The sequence below is a fragment of the Monodelphis domestica genome, chromosome 7, assembly GCF_027887165.1.
Source record: "Monodelphis domestica isolate mMonDom1 chromosome 7, mMonDom1.pri, whole genome shotgun sequence".
Lineage (NCBI taxonomy): Eukaryota > Metazoa > Chordata > Mammalia > Didelphimorphia > Didelphidae > Monodelphis > Monodelphis domestica.
Genome location: NC_077233.1, coordinates 137,800,189 through 137,813,671, shown reverse-complemented (window position 1 = coordinate 137,813,671; position 13,483 = coordinate 137,800,189). Strand labels below are relative to the sequence as shown.

The 13,483-nt window shown below is 38.3% G+C and overlaps 1 protein-coding gene across 2 annotated transcripts in view; it reads right to left on the bottom strand.

The window, feature by feature from the left end:
- The window catches only part of NOXO1 (NADPH oxidase organizer 1), a 48,985-nt gene that overhangs the window by 14,325 nt on the left and 21,177 nt on the right, over window positions 1-13,483 (bottom strand). Inside the window, exons 3-4 of one of the 2 annotated variants that reach the window (XM_001366428.5) lie at window positions 8,250-8,351; window positions 5,541-5,694 (exon numbers count right to left, since the gene is read on the bottom strand). The gene's annotated coding sequence lies outside the window, so the exon portion shown is untranslated. Of the gene's footprint in view, window positions 1-5,540; window positions 5,695-8,249; window positions 8,355-13,483 lie in introns of those variants that run through there. The other variant, XM_056805603.1, reaches the window with a different exon arrangement.

Sequence of the window (13,483 nt, the reverse complement as noted above, 5' to 3'; positions counted from 1 at the left end):
AGGAAGCACCCTCACATGGTGTCAAGGGACTCTAATCAGTGTTGGACAAAAAACTGGGGTATGAGGGGCAGCTAGATATCACATGGGCCTGGGTTCAAATCTGGCTTCAGATTATTCCCAGCTGTGTGACCCTGAGTAAGTCACTTAACCCCAATTACCCAGCCCTTACTGCTTTTCTAAAAATGGAAACTAAGATAGAAAGTAAGGATTAAAAAAAAAAAAAGGTAGGGCATAACTGGCCATCCTGAATCCTCCTGTAATACTTGAGGAACTCAGAGAGAAAAAGGGACTTACCCAGGTACACATAGCCAGTTAGTGATAGTGCTGTGACCAGAACCCAGGTCTTCCAACTCCTAGTCTAGAGATCCTTCCAGAACACCCTACTCATCCTTTGAGAGATGGTGACAATTCCTAGTGACTGTCTTCCATTTCACTGAGATAGGGTCCAGATTATTCCTCCCTGAGAGCAGGGCCTGCATCTGCAGTTCCTCCATTTCCCCCATACTCCAATATCCCCCCTGGCTGAACTAGAGTTTGCTCCTTCTCTCCCCTCAAAAAGACAAGAAGCTCAGAAGAAACAATCCATTGCCCAGTCCAAACTCCCCTAAGCCCCTTTGCCTCCTCTTTCTCTAACAAGGGCCAAGATAACTCTGGAGCCTCCCCTGGCTGAGCTCCTGGAATGTGCTTCCATCTCCCCAAGCAAAGGGGCTTTGTGTATCTGTTGGCAGCTTCCTTTGAAGTCCAAGGCAGCAATCAGAGAGGCCCACCTGTCCCAGAGCCTGAGATTCCAGCCCAGCCCAGCGGGGGTTATGAGGAACTGTTGACACAAGAGATGATTCAGTTCCCCCTGAATGGGATCCTTTATTCTATTCTCCTACAGACTCCTAGGTTGTAAAGTGGGGTATATTGAAAAGGTCCTTGAGCATCTCAAGGAAGAAGTACAGCAGATGTCTGTGGTGGATGGGGCTTCCTGACTGGGAGTCAGGAAGAGCTGGATTAAGGACTAGGATTGGATTTAAATTCCACCCTTGAACATTTACTAGTTGAGTGACCCTGGGCAAGTCACTTACTTCTCTGGGCTTCATTTCCATCATCTGTTAATGAAGGGGCCCTTAGATTATCTATAAATTCTTTCTAACTCTAAATCCTATGCTCTTGTAATGTCCATCCTGCTTTTCATCAGGGAAGGAGGAGGAGCAGGGAAGGAGACATAGTTTTGGCCCCAAAGTTATGAGGATTTGGAGCAGATAAAGACCTCACTCTCTCCTACCCCAGCTGGAGCAATCAGGAAAGACTTTCCAAAGAAAGAGAATTTGACAGATATTTACTCTGGGCATTCATTTAACCTCTGCCTGTCTCAATTTCTTCAATAATAAAATGGGGAGCATGATAGCACCTTCCTCTCAGGGTCATTGTAAGGATAAAATGAGATGATATTTTTAAAGTGCTTAATACACTGCTTGGTATATAGTAGATGCTCCATACATTTATATTTCCTTCTTTCCTTGAGCTAGGTCCTAAAGGCTTGTTAGTATCTGTCTGGGGAAGAAAAGGAGGGAGACTGTTGTAACAGTTAAATTAGTTTCTCTACTAAAAGTATTATATTTTTAGAGGTTTATTAAAGATTATTAGAAATCAATGAAATAAGAAAAGCACGTGTCTAGGGCTGAATAGCCCATTCACAGCCACTTACTTTACATCTTGAGAGACACATGTGCTTAGAAGTGGAAGCAGAGAGCCCAAGTAGGAGGTACAGTCAGTTTAAATACAAATTTTGTTCTCGCACTCAGGTAAGGACTCAGATGAGATTATAGGGCATTCTGGGAAGTGCCAAGGACTTCTGGGGATTGAAGTCTGGGGTTCAAATCTCCATTTTTACACTGAGCCAAGTAGAGGACCAATTGTAACAAAGGCTTGTAGGAAGGACTGGCCATAGCATGTTGTTGTCACTGAGAAATGTAGGTTGAAAAAGGAACTGATACAAATCTGGCCTCAGACACTTTCTAGCTGTGCATCCCTTGTGCAAGTGACTTAACTCTAATTGCCTAGCCCTTATGGCTCTTCTGATTTGCAATTGATCCTTAATATTAATTCTGAGACAGACAGTAAAGGTTTTTTATTTTAATGAAAAAAAGAAAATGCCAATACTTTGGGAGGAGGGAAGAAAAGTCTTTCCCTTAATGGTAGTAACCAGAGGTCCTGCCTTGGTCTTACTTTGTTGTTTCCTTAGGAGCAGGAGCTAGTTGTTGTCCCCAGGTCATATCAAAAGTGAAAACCTAAAAGAGGCTAATGGAGGCAGGACCTTGTCAAGAAGGGGCCGAGATGAGGAGGAGAGGCTGGAAACAATCAGTCAAGTTTCTTGCTGGGGGACTAAACCAAGATGGCAGATTAGTAGCAGCAAAAGCTGGAACCACTGAGAATCTTCTCAAACCAACCTTGAAATAGTACCTCAAAAAAACTGGAGTCACAGAGTCTTCAAGGGGATAGAGTGAAGTGGCTCTCCTGCATTAAGCAGCTTGGAAGGTAGGCAGAGAGGGTCTTCCCTCTAAGCATCATCTTTATTACTCAATTTCAGTAGCTCCCTATTGCCTTTATAATAAAATAGAAATCCCTCTAGTTAGTTGTGCACCTACTCCTCCAGGTTCTGAGGCTGGGCACAGGCCAACTTTGAGACCCCAGAACCCTGCCTAGGTCAGCAGCAGAGCACCCTGCTCCCATTCCTCAAAGTCCCAAGTCCTGGCACAAGTCTTCAGTGAGGCCCCAAGGTCTATAGCATTTGGCCAGGGAATATAGCTCACAGAGCTCTGAGTCCTGCAAGTTGTTCCTGGAGGAGACTGAATTAGCAGCTTTCACTGAGCCCCATACCACCTTGGAAGAATAGAAATTTGCAGAGAACCAGAACTGGAGCTGAGAATAGCAGCAGGGGAAAACTGAAGTTTAAGAGTACACGCTCTAACTAAAAAACAGAGTTCACCTTTAAGATTGTAGGGTTTCAGTTATAACAATCATGAAAGTATTAGAGATATATTTAAAAGCTAGCTCTTATGAGCAAAGTGTTCATCGACCAGACTTACGGTTATATTCCTAATATTTTACATAATTGATTTCTGAATCCTTATATTGGATGGGGCTCAAATTTTGTGGAACTCAAACCTCTACTATTTGCAGTTTGGAAGGCTGGCAAGCAATTTCAATAGCTTCTTTGTAATGTCAAAGACATATACTCAACATCTGAATGAGATGTGTAACATTTAAATTAGTTTCTCTACTAAAAGTATTATAATTTTATGAGGTTTATTAAGATTAATAGAAATCAAGGAAATAAGAAAATATAAAATAAGAAAGGCACGTGCCTAGGGCTGATTAGCCCATTCACAATTAACTTATATCTTGTTGCAATCTCTGAATAGAGGAAGAGAGCACTTGAGAGGCAGAAAGCCCTTTAAATAATAATTTGTGATCTTGATCAGGTGGAAATCTCAGGTGAGATTATAGGGAATTCTGGGAAGTACCAAGGACTTCTGCAGATTGAAGTCTGGGGTTCAAATCTCCATTTTTACAGATGGTACCAGTGTTCAGAAGGAAGAAGGACTTTCAAATGAGCTTCTTTTCTGGGCACTGACTATACCATTGTGTTGGTATCTGTTTCTTTATCTTGTAATGGATTGCCAATATTATGCTAATATTTCTGTCATATCACCTGTTTGGAGGACATCCCTTAACCCCCATTCCTGGTAGCCTCAATAAAAATCAGTTCAACTGACCAACTCTCTCTCTACCATCTGTGCTGATGACTCCTGTGTCTCCTTGTCTATTTCTTATACCTATATCCTTTCTCCTTTGATCTTTAACCTTTCCACCTATATTCCCCCAGTTCCTGGCTTCCCTTTCAAGGGCTCAAACCCAGGCAAGAGGATTGTGGAGTGGCTAGTCCACTTCAAAGATAAAAGTAAAAGTTAAAAAAAAAAAGACCAGGAAAATGAGCAAATCGCAAAAGAAACACCTAACCATAGAAAATTATTATAGAAACAAAGAGCAAGGCACAAACTCAGTAAAGGATAGTGAGATCAAATCAGCCACAAGTAAAACTTCAAAGAAAAATGGAAATTGGTTTCAGACTCTGAAAGAACTCAAAAAGGAATGGAAAAATAAGCAATGTGGAAGAAAAATGGACAAAAAAGAAATGAAAGTAATACAAAAAGAAAATAATAGCTTTAAAAAAAGCAAAATTGTCCAAGTGGAAAAAGAGGCACAAAATCCAATGAAGAAAAGAATTTCTTGAAAAGTATAATTGACAAAATGGAAAAGGAGGCTCAAAAGGTCATGGAAGAAAATAATTTTTTTTAAATTAGAGTTGGACAAATAGAAGCTAATGATTTTATGACCCATCAAAAAAACAATAAAACAAAATCAAAAGAATCAAAAAGTAGAAGAAAATATGAAAATATCTCATTGAGAATAATTAGTCACACTCCTTGTTCCTCCACTGAAACCTTGCTTTCTGTCTTTATTTATCTAAAAGTACCATCTTTGTCCCCTCACTTCAGGATGAAAGGCTCTGGTTGTTTATATTCACATGGAATATCCCAGATTTCCTCTTCCTTCCTGTAAGAGAGGGGAATCCACCTTCTCTGTCAATTAATGTAATCACAAAAGGCCTGGAATGTAATCAGAGTAAAGGAATTTCACTCTCCACCTTAATTGACATAATCACAGAATCTGTCAGTCAATAGGGCTGGCATAATGCAGTCATAAAGTATATTAAAGTCGATATTGAGAAGCCAGTCATTTAGATGTTCACCAAACCTATCCCAAACGATTCTCATAAAGGAATCAGTTCAGGAACCAGACCCAGAAGTGAAGGAAGAAATGTTATAAGGAAAGTGTGTAAATTTGCAGAGAGAAGTGGCATGAGATCATCAGGAAGATTCTGGAACTTGGAAGGAAGGGTTAGGCTGGGACTAAGGCTGTTAGCTATCTCTCTAGAGAATATCTGGAGGTGGGTGGCTGCAAATTTCCTTGGTGGCTAATCCTGTCCTTTCCTGCTTGCTGTTTTGCTTGCTGTATTTCATCAAGGCAGTTCTTGGTGAACCTGAACCATCTGCAGTGATTGTGAGATGGGGTCTGGCTCCTTTTGGATCTAAGATCTCCCCTGACCCTAGCAAAAGTTTACACAGACCCTTTCCTTAAATCCAGATAAAAGGGGTTTAGTTGTAGGTTTAAGTCAAGATCAGGGTTTAGGCATTTAGGGAGAATTAGAGTAGGAAATTCATTTAGAAGAAATCTCTATGAAGAGATTTTTAGATCTGGTGGGTTTAGGTAGATTGGCCTTAGTTTAGATTATCCCAAATCCCCTTTTCACCTTCCCTTGTTTATTAAATACAACAATCTGTCCCTGTTATATAGTGGTCTGTGTTTATTATCTCAGGACTGGCTCAGCCTGGACTGGGCCTGTCAACCACAGATAACTTTCCCAACATTTATTCTTCTGATATTAGCCCTACATTGTAACATCTAATCCCATCCCCAAAAAACCTTACCATTATTTCAGAACAAGATTTGAGAATTACTCTTGGGGGAAGAGAAGACTTTCTCTCCATTGATTCATATGCTTGATGCTGAAGAAAGTCTGGATGAGAGATCAGGTTCCTTTTTCTACCAGATTCTCAGGATGGTTTCAAAATAGTTCTCATGCTTTACAACCAGAAGGAAAGAGAATTAAAGAGCTCAGTTGATCTTATATAATAATAATAATAACAATAACTAGCATTTATGTTGCATCTTAGGATTCACAAAGTACTTTACAAATATTATTTCATTGTATCATCACAACAACCCTGGGGAGATAGGTGCTATTATCCCCATTTTAGCAATGAGGGAACTGAGGCAAATGGAGATTAAGTGACTTGCACATAGCTAGGAAGTATCTGAGGATGGATTTGAATTCATGTCTTTGTGACTCTAGATCCAGTACTCTATCCACTTTACACACTTAGTTGCTATATCCCCCTGACCTATCAGTTCTTCTGGACCAGCAACCAATAAGGGAGACTTCATTATCACATAGTGCAGGCCTCTATGCATGATAGGAAGTAGCCCCCTTCCCCACAAACTTCATTATCTCATGTAATTCTTTCAAAATTAAAAACATAATAATTTGCTTATTGTTTCTTAAGACAGTAATATTCTATCATAATCATATACCATTGCTTAGCCAGTCTCCCAATTGATGGATAGCCCTTTGATTTCCAGTTCTTTGCCATCACAAAGAGAGCTGCTAGAAGTATTTTGGAACATATAAGTTCTTTTCCTCTTTCCTTGATCTCCTGGGGAAACAGATATAGCAGTAGGACTGCTGAGTCTAAGGTGAAAGGAGCCCAAGGACTGAAGTGCTATGAATTAAATGAGACTGCCCTACTGAATCTTATGGCAAAGGCTAGGATTCAGTAAAATAAGATATTACAAAGGCATTTTTCTTGTGGCAAAATCAAAAATACTCATGAGTTAATGAATCTTGACCTTCTATCTTTAAAAAATAATAAGAATTAGCGGGCACTCCAAATTTCATAAAGCATATTCATCGGCTATAAGGGCTAAATTCACAATTGAAATTTGATGAATTTCTGATTGAATATCAGATCCAGCAAGGCCAAGGAACAGCCCAAGTAGGGGAAGGGCAAGGAAGACTCAAGATTCCAGGAAGGAACAGAGGAGCTGAGAGAATTCAAAACTGTAAATTCACTTCTGATCAGCTCTCCTGGAGTGGAGGGTCTAAGAGAAGGACCTCTGAGATGGAGGATCCCTCTGGACATTGACTACCTTCCAGTGAACCCCTAAATATCTCTAGTTACAATTGAAGGCAAAAGTAGATTGGGACTTTGTAGAAAGCTGTCTACTGAGAAGATTCCTCTTTCCCCAAATTGTCCTGAACTTCAACTCAAAGCCAGATTAGCTTAGGAGGAAGGACAAACCCAACAACTGACCAAAGGAGGGTCAGGCAGACAGTCTGAACCCCTCAGATTTTGCGGGGGTAGGTCAGTTGCTAATCTAAAGGGATTCCTATCTCCCACTTTCCTCAACCAAATACCCTCATCCTCTCTTCCCTGTGTGTCCTCAAGAATAAAGTGTTACCCTTTAGATCAGGTCTGTCTGCTTTCTGATATCAAAGAAGGAGACTGAAGATTTGGGGGGAATCATACCATTTCCCAAAAGGGAGAATATTTCAAGACCAAGGCTAAAGAGTGAACTAAGTCTCAAAGGGAAAGGTGACAGTTGGGATATTGGAAGGATTCAGAGGCAGGAAGTTTACCCTGTCTTTCAGCAACAGGAAGTAGGTCATTTCTCAGTTTAAGACTGCCAGTACTTAACCTCCATCTTCTAAACCAAACACATTCTGTCCCTCTGGAAGACAAATAGTGCTATCTTCCCCCAAGGGGGAGAGAGGGGAGGATCAATCTTTTCCTTCTCTCTATTTTTTCAGTTCTCTCATCTTCTCTCTCCAGTTCCCCAGCATGTGAGTGTGTGACCTCCTTCTGGTCACATATTACAGTCCCAAAAGTCTTAGAGCACTTTAAAGCTTTAATAATTTGCTGATAGAACTCCAGGCCTGGTTCTAATATGGCCTCAGATATTTCCGAGCTATGTGACCCTGTGTGACAAATTATTTAACCCCAACTGCCTAGCCCAAATGTTCTTCTGTCTTAGAATTCTAACATAGAAGGTGAATTAAAAAAAAAAAAGCTTTAATAACCTCTAGAAGAATAAATGCTATAAACTTAGTCAAAAAAATCATTTGAAAGTTTATTCAAAATCTTTATACTTATTTAGTTTTGTGAATTTTAAATTACCTATTTAAATTGTAATTTTGACATTAAACATTGTGTATATTATGGTTTCTGGATGACACTGGCCCAGATTTGTCAATAAGTAGAGAAAGCTCTTTTGTTGAGCCACCTCAGATCTGATCTATTTTCATTAGATTTTTTTCTTTTAAGATCATAGCAGCACTGTTGTATAAACATCAAATCCTCATTTTCTGGATGATCTTAAGTCTGAGGCTACAAAAACAATCCTTTTAGTCACAAAGCAGCAATTGATGAAAGATTTTTTTTCAAGTTGGAAAATCAATATGTTTATGTCAAATTTTTCTTTTTAAAAAGTGCCATCTTAGGCAACATCTATTTATTGTCTCTCCTTAACTCTTTTCTTTTTTTCAATAAGAATTCAATTTACTCTAGAAAACTGCTCACCTGTTTGCCACCAGTGATCCAAGAGAGGTACCCTGAAAATATTTTTAGAACATTCCAGTGTCTCCCCATCACAGCATTCACCAGCCACAAATAGTTTTAAACCTGCATTGAAAAGGGAAGCATATTTTAAATGATTACTTATAAATGCATTTAAAAAAATAATAGTGGGGCAGCTAGGTGGCTCCGTGGATAGAGAGCCAGGTCTAGAAACAGGAGGTCCTTGGTTAAAATCTGGTTTAAGATACTTTATAGCTGTGTGACCCTGGGCAAGTCACATAACCCCAATTACCTACCCCTTACCATTCCTCTGCCTTGGAACCAATACTTAGTATTGATTTTAAGACAGAAGGTAGAAATTTTTTTTTAATTAAAAATTTTAAAGCAATAGAACTTCCTTATAACAAGGTGTTCTGTGGATGATTCATGTTGCTAATTTTATGTTATTGAAATATGTTATACATGACTAAACATGAAGTGTCATATATGGTTTCAATCACAAAATTACCAAATTATGGAGACTGTGTGGCAGAGTGGATAGACAACTGACTTTGAAACCAAGAAGACCAAGTAAAAAATCTCACTTCTGACACACGCTAATGGATGACCCTAGACAAATCATAAATTCTTAGTTCTCTAAGCAACACTCTTAGACTAAAGTTGCAGAGAAGGTGCTGACCTGCATTGATTATGGCAGTTTCCCAACCCAGGCATTCCCAATACCAATTAAATCATCAATCAAATCCTTGCTTCCAAAATCAAATTCATATTATATGAGGCAATTTATGTGGGAGATTTATGAAAATGTCTATTTACATGCACTGAGAAGACAACTATTACAGATTATAGATTAAGAGATGGAAAGAGGTCACTAGATGAAGCTCCCTCTTTACAGGCAGGGAAACTGAGGCTGAGAGAGGTTGCCTAAGGTCATAGAGCTAGCAAGAATTTGAGATCGAATCTGAACTTGAGACTCTAAATCTGGGACTCTAATGACTGATCCATCTAGTTTGACTTTTAAATTCTATAGATATTATCTTATAAAATTCAGCAAATGTCTTTAAAAGACATTAAACATGTTTTTTTTTAAGTGATGGAAAGGTCAAGATGGCAGCATAGAGGCAGCAAAAGTTAAGACCTCTGAAAACCCTTCCTCACCAATTAAAAACAAAATGCTCTTAGGGGACTGAAAACCAAATCTAACAACAAGACAGAGCTAAGGAACCCTCCTGCAGGACTCAACTTAAAAGGTACACCCCCCCCCCAAAAGTCAGAATTTGAGAACACGAGCTTAAGGGGAAGAAAGAAGGAAGGTCCCAGGACCCCTCCCACACACACAGTACTGAGCCTCCAGCAGTAGCCAGAACCATGGGCAGGCAAGGGTGCTAGTCTGGAAGGAGTACCTTGCAGACAAGGCTGTGCCAGACTCAGGGCTCCAAACACAGTTTGGAGGCAGCTTGGGGAGCACAGAAAAGGCAACCTATTTGCAGCAGCAGAGACACTCCATATTGAACCCCCTTCCCAAGGTTTTGACCTCAGGGCATATCCAGCTCTGCAAGTTCAACTCAGCTGGGCTTAATCTCATCAGTCCTTCAGAGGGCAGGGAAGCTCAAGTTCCAACACCCCTCCCCTACACACTGCTCTGAGTACCTTACTAAGCTTCAAGGATGAATGCTGACAGAAAAGATCAAACCCACAGATCCAGCACACAATGAGAAGAGCAAGAGTACAGGCAACTACAGGGGGAAAAGAATGGGCACATATGAGCAAACAACAAAAAAAGAAAAAAGAAATTACAATCAACAGCTTCTATACAGGCAATGAACAAAGAGCAAATGTAACAGAGGAAGATCAAGGAACACAAAGCAAAAACACAGAAACTCCATTGAATTGGACACAGGCTTTGGAAGAACTCAAAATACAATTCAAAACACAATTAAGAGAGGCAGAAGACAACTGGGAAAAGAACCTAAAAAGCAAGATACATCTGGAAACAGAGGCACTTGAACTAAAACAAGAAAATAGTGTCTTGAAAGCCAAAATTAATCAGCTTGAAAATGAGGCAAAGGAGATGAAAGATGAGGCAAAGAATATGAAAGATGACCTCAAAAAAAAAATCAGACCAGAAGGAAAAGGATGACCAAAAATCCAGGGATAAAATTCAGTCTTTAAAAAACAGAATACAACAATTAGAAGCAAGTGACTTCACAAGGCAACAGGAAACTATAAAACAAAATCAAAAGAATGAAAAAATTGAGGAAAATATGAAACATTTAATTCACAAAACAGAAGATTTAGAAAATTGTTCCAGGAGAGACAACTTAAGAATCATTGGCCTACTGGAACACCATGACAAAAGAAAAAACCTGGACATCATACTACAGGAAATTATCCAAGAATACTGCCCCAATATTCTAGAACAAGAGGGAAAAGTGGAGATTGAAAGAATTCACAGATCACCTCCTGTACTTAATCCCCACTGACAACACCCAGGAATATTATAGCCAAATTCAAGAACTACCAGACCAAGGAAAATATATTACAAGCTGCTAAGAAGAAGTCATTCAGAAACCATGGAACCACAGTGAGGATAACAAAGGATCTGGCTGCATCTATACGGAAGGACCAAAAGGCATGGAATATGATATTTCAGAAAGCAAGGGAACTAGGTCTATAACCAAGAATCAACTACCCAGCAAAACTGACTATATTCTTACAGGGGAAAGTGTGGTCATTTAATAAAATAGAAGAACTCCAAAAATTTGTAAAGAAAAGACCAGACCTGAACAGAAAATTTGATGCCCAAACACAGAACTCAAGAGAATCATCAAAAGGTAATTAAGAAAGGGGGGAAAACAAAAACAAAACAAAACAAAAAGCAAACTTTTCTTAAAGGACCCAATAAGTTAAAATGATATGTATCTCTACAAGAAAAAAGGATATTGGTAACTCTTAAAAATTGTTATTATCATCTGGGTAGCTAGAAGAATTATATTTAGAGGGAACAGTGACAAACTGTATAAGATGAAATGCCAAGACATAAATATGTATATAGATATATGTATGCATAAATATGTATGTGTGTATATATATATATATATATATATATATACACAACGAGAGTTTTAAATGAGAAAAGAAACAAAATGGGATAAGTTTATATGTCACAAAGAAGTGCATGGCAGGAGTGGGGGAGAATATCAATACATTGGAAGAGTAAAGAGGTTGGAAATAGGAAATACTCAATTCTTATGTACATTGAAATTGACTCAAAAAGGGAAGAACAATCAAATATATTGGGACAGAGAATTGATTTTTGCCCTATAGGGAAGTAGAAGGGTAACAAACAGACTGGTGGGGAGAGAAGCAATACAAAGGGGGGGGTAGTTTAAAAAGACTGTAAAGAAAATAAGAGGGGAATAAGAAGGGGGTAGAAAGGGAAGTAAAATAAAGGTGGGAATTAGGGGGACTGATTAAAAACAAAATACTGGTGTAGAATGAAATAGTGAAAGAAGAAAGGGCAGGACTAGGAGTAGAAATCAAAATGCTAGGAAATACACAGCTGGTAATAATAACTCTGAATGTGAATGGAATGAACTCACCCATAAAACGCAAGCAAATAGAGTGAATTAGAAACCAAAAACCCTACCATATGCTGTCTACAAGAAACATACATGAGGAAGGTAGACACACATAGGGTAAAAGTAAGAGGATGGAGTCAAATCTATTGGGAATCAACCGATAAAAAGAAGACAGGAGTTGCAATCATGATATCTGACAAAGCCAAAGTAAAAATAGATCTCGTCAAAAGAGATAGGGAAGGTAATTACATCCTGAAAAAAGGCAGTATAGACAATGAGGAAATATCAGTACTCAACATGGATGCACCAAATGGCATAGCATCCAAATTTCTAAAGGAGAAACTAGTGGAGCTCAAGGATGAAATAGATAGAAAAACTATACTAGTGGGAGACCTGAACCTTCCTCTATCAGAACTAGATAAATCAAACCAAAAAATAAATAAGAAAGAGGTAAGAGAAATGAATGAAACCTTAGAAAAATTAGTTAGTAGATATGTGGAGAAAAATAAATAGGGACAAAAAGGAATACATCTTCTTTTCAGCAGCACATGGTACATTCACAAAGATTGACCATGTACTAGGGCATAAAGACATTGCAAACAAGTACAAAAGAGCAGAAATAATAAATGCAACCTTCTTAGACCACAATGCAATGAAAATAATAATTAGTAAGGGTACATGGAGAGGCAAATCAAAAATTAATTGGAAATTAAACAATCTGATTCTCCAAAATCAGTTAGTTAAAGAAAAAATCATGGAAACAATAATTTCATTGAAGAAAATGGCAATGACGAGACATCCTTTCAAAATCTATGGGATGCAGCCAAAGCAGTACTCAGGGAAATTTATATCCTTGAGTTAATATATTAAAAAATTAGGGAGGGCAAAGGTCAATGAATTGGGCATGCAAATTAAAAAAATAGAAAGTGAACAACTTAAAAATCCTCAGATGAAGACTAAATTAGAGATCCTAAAAATCAAAGTAGAAATTAATCAAATTGAAAGTCAAAGAACTCTTGATTTAATAAATAAGACTAGAAGCTGATACTTAAAAAAAAAACAAATAAAATATACAAAGTACTGGTCAATCTAATTAAAAAAAGGAAAGAAGAAAACCAAATTGACAGTATTCAAGATGAAAAGGGAGACCTCACCTCTAATGAAGAGGAAATTAAGGCAATCATTAAAAATTATTATACCCAATTATATGACAATAAATATGGCAATCTAGGTGATGTGGATGAATATTTACAAAAATACAAATTGCCTAGACTAACAGAGGAAGAAATAGAACACCTAAACAACCCCATATCAGAAAAAGAAATTGAACAAATCACCAAAGAATTCCCTAAGGAAAACCCCCAGGACCTGATGGATTCACAAATGAATTCTATCAAACATTCAGAGAACAACTAATCCCAATATTATACAAATTATTTGACAAAATAAACAAAGAAGGAGCTCTACCAAATTCCTTTTACACCACAAATATGGTACTGATTCCAAAGCCAGGCAGGTCAAAACCAGAGAAAGAAAACTATAGACCAATCTCCTTAATGAACATAGATGCAAAAATCTTAAATAGGAGTCTAGTAAAAAGACTCCAGCAAGTGATCACAAGAGTTATTCATTATGACCAGGTAGGATTTATACCAG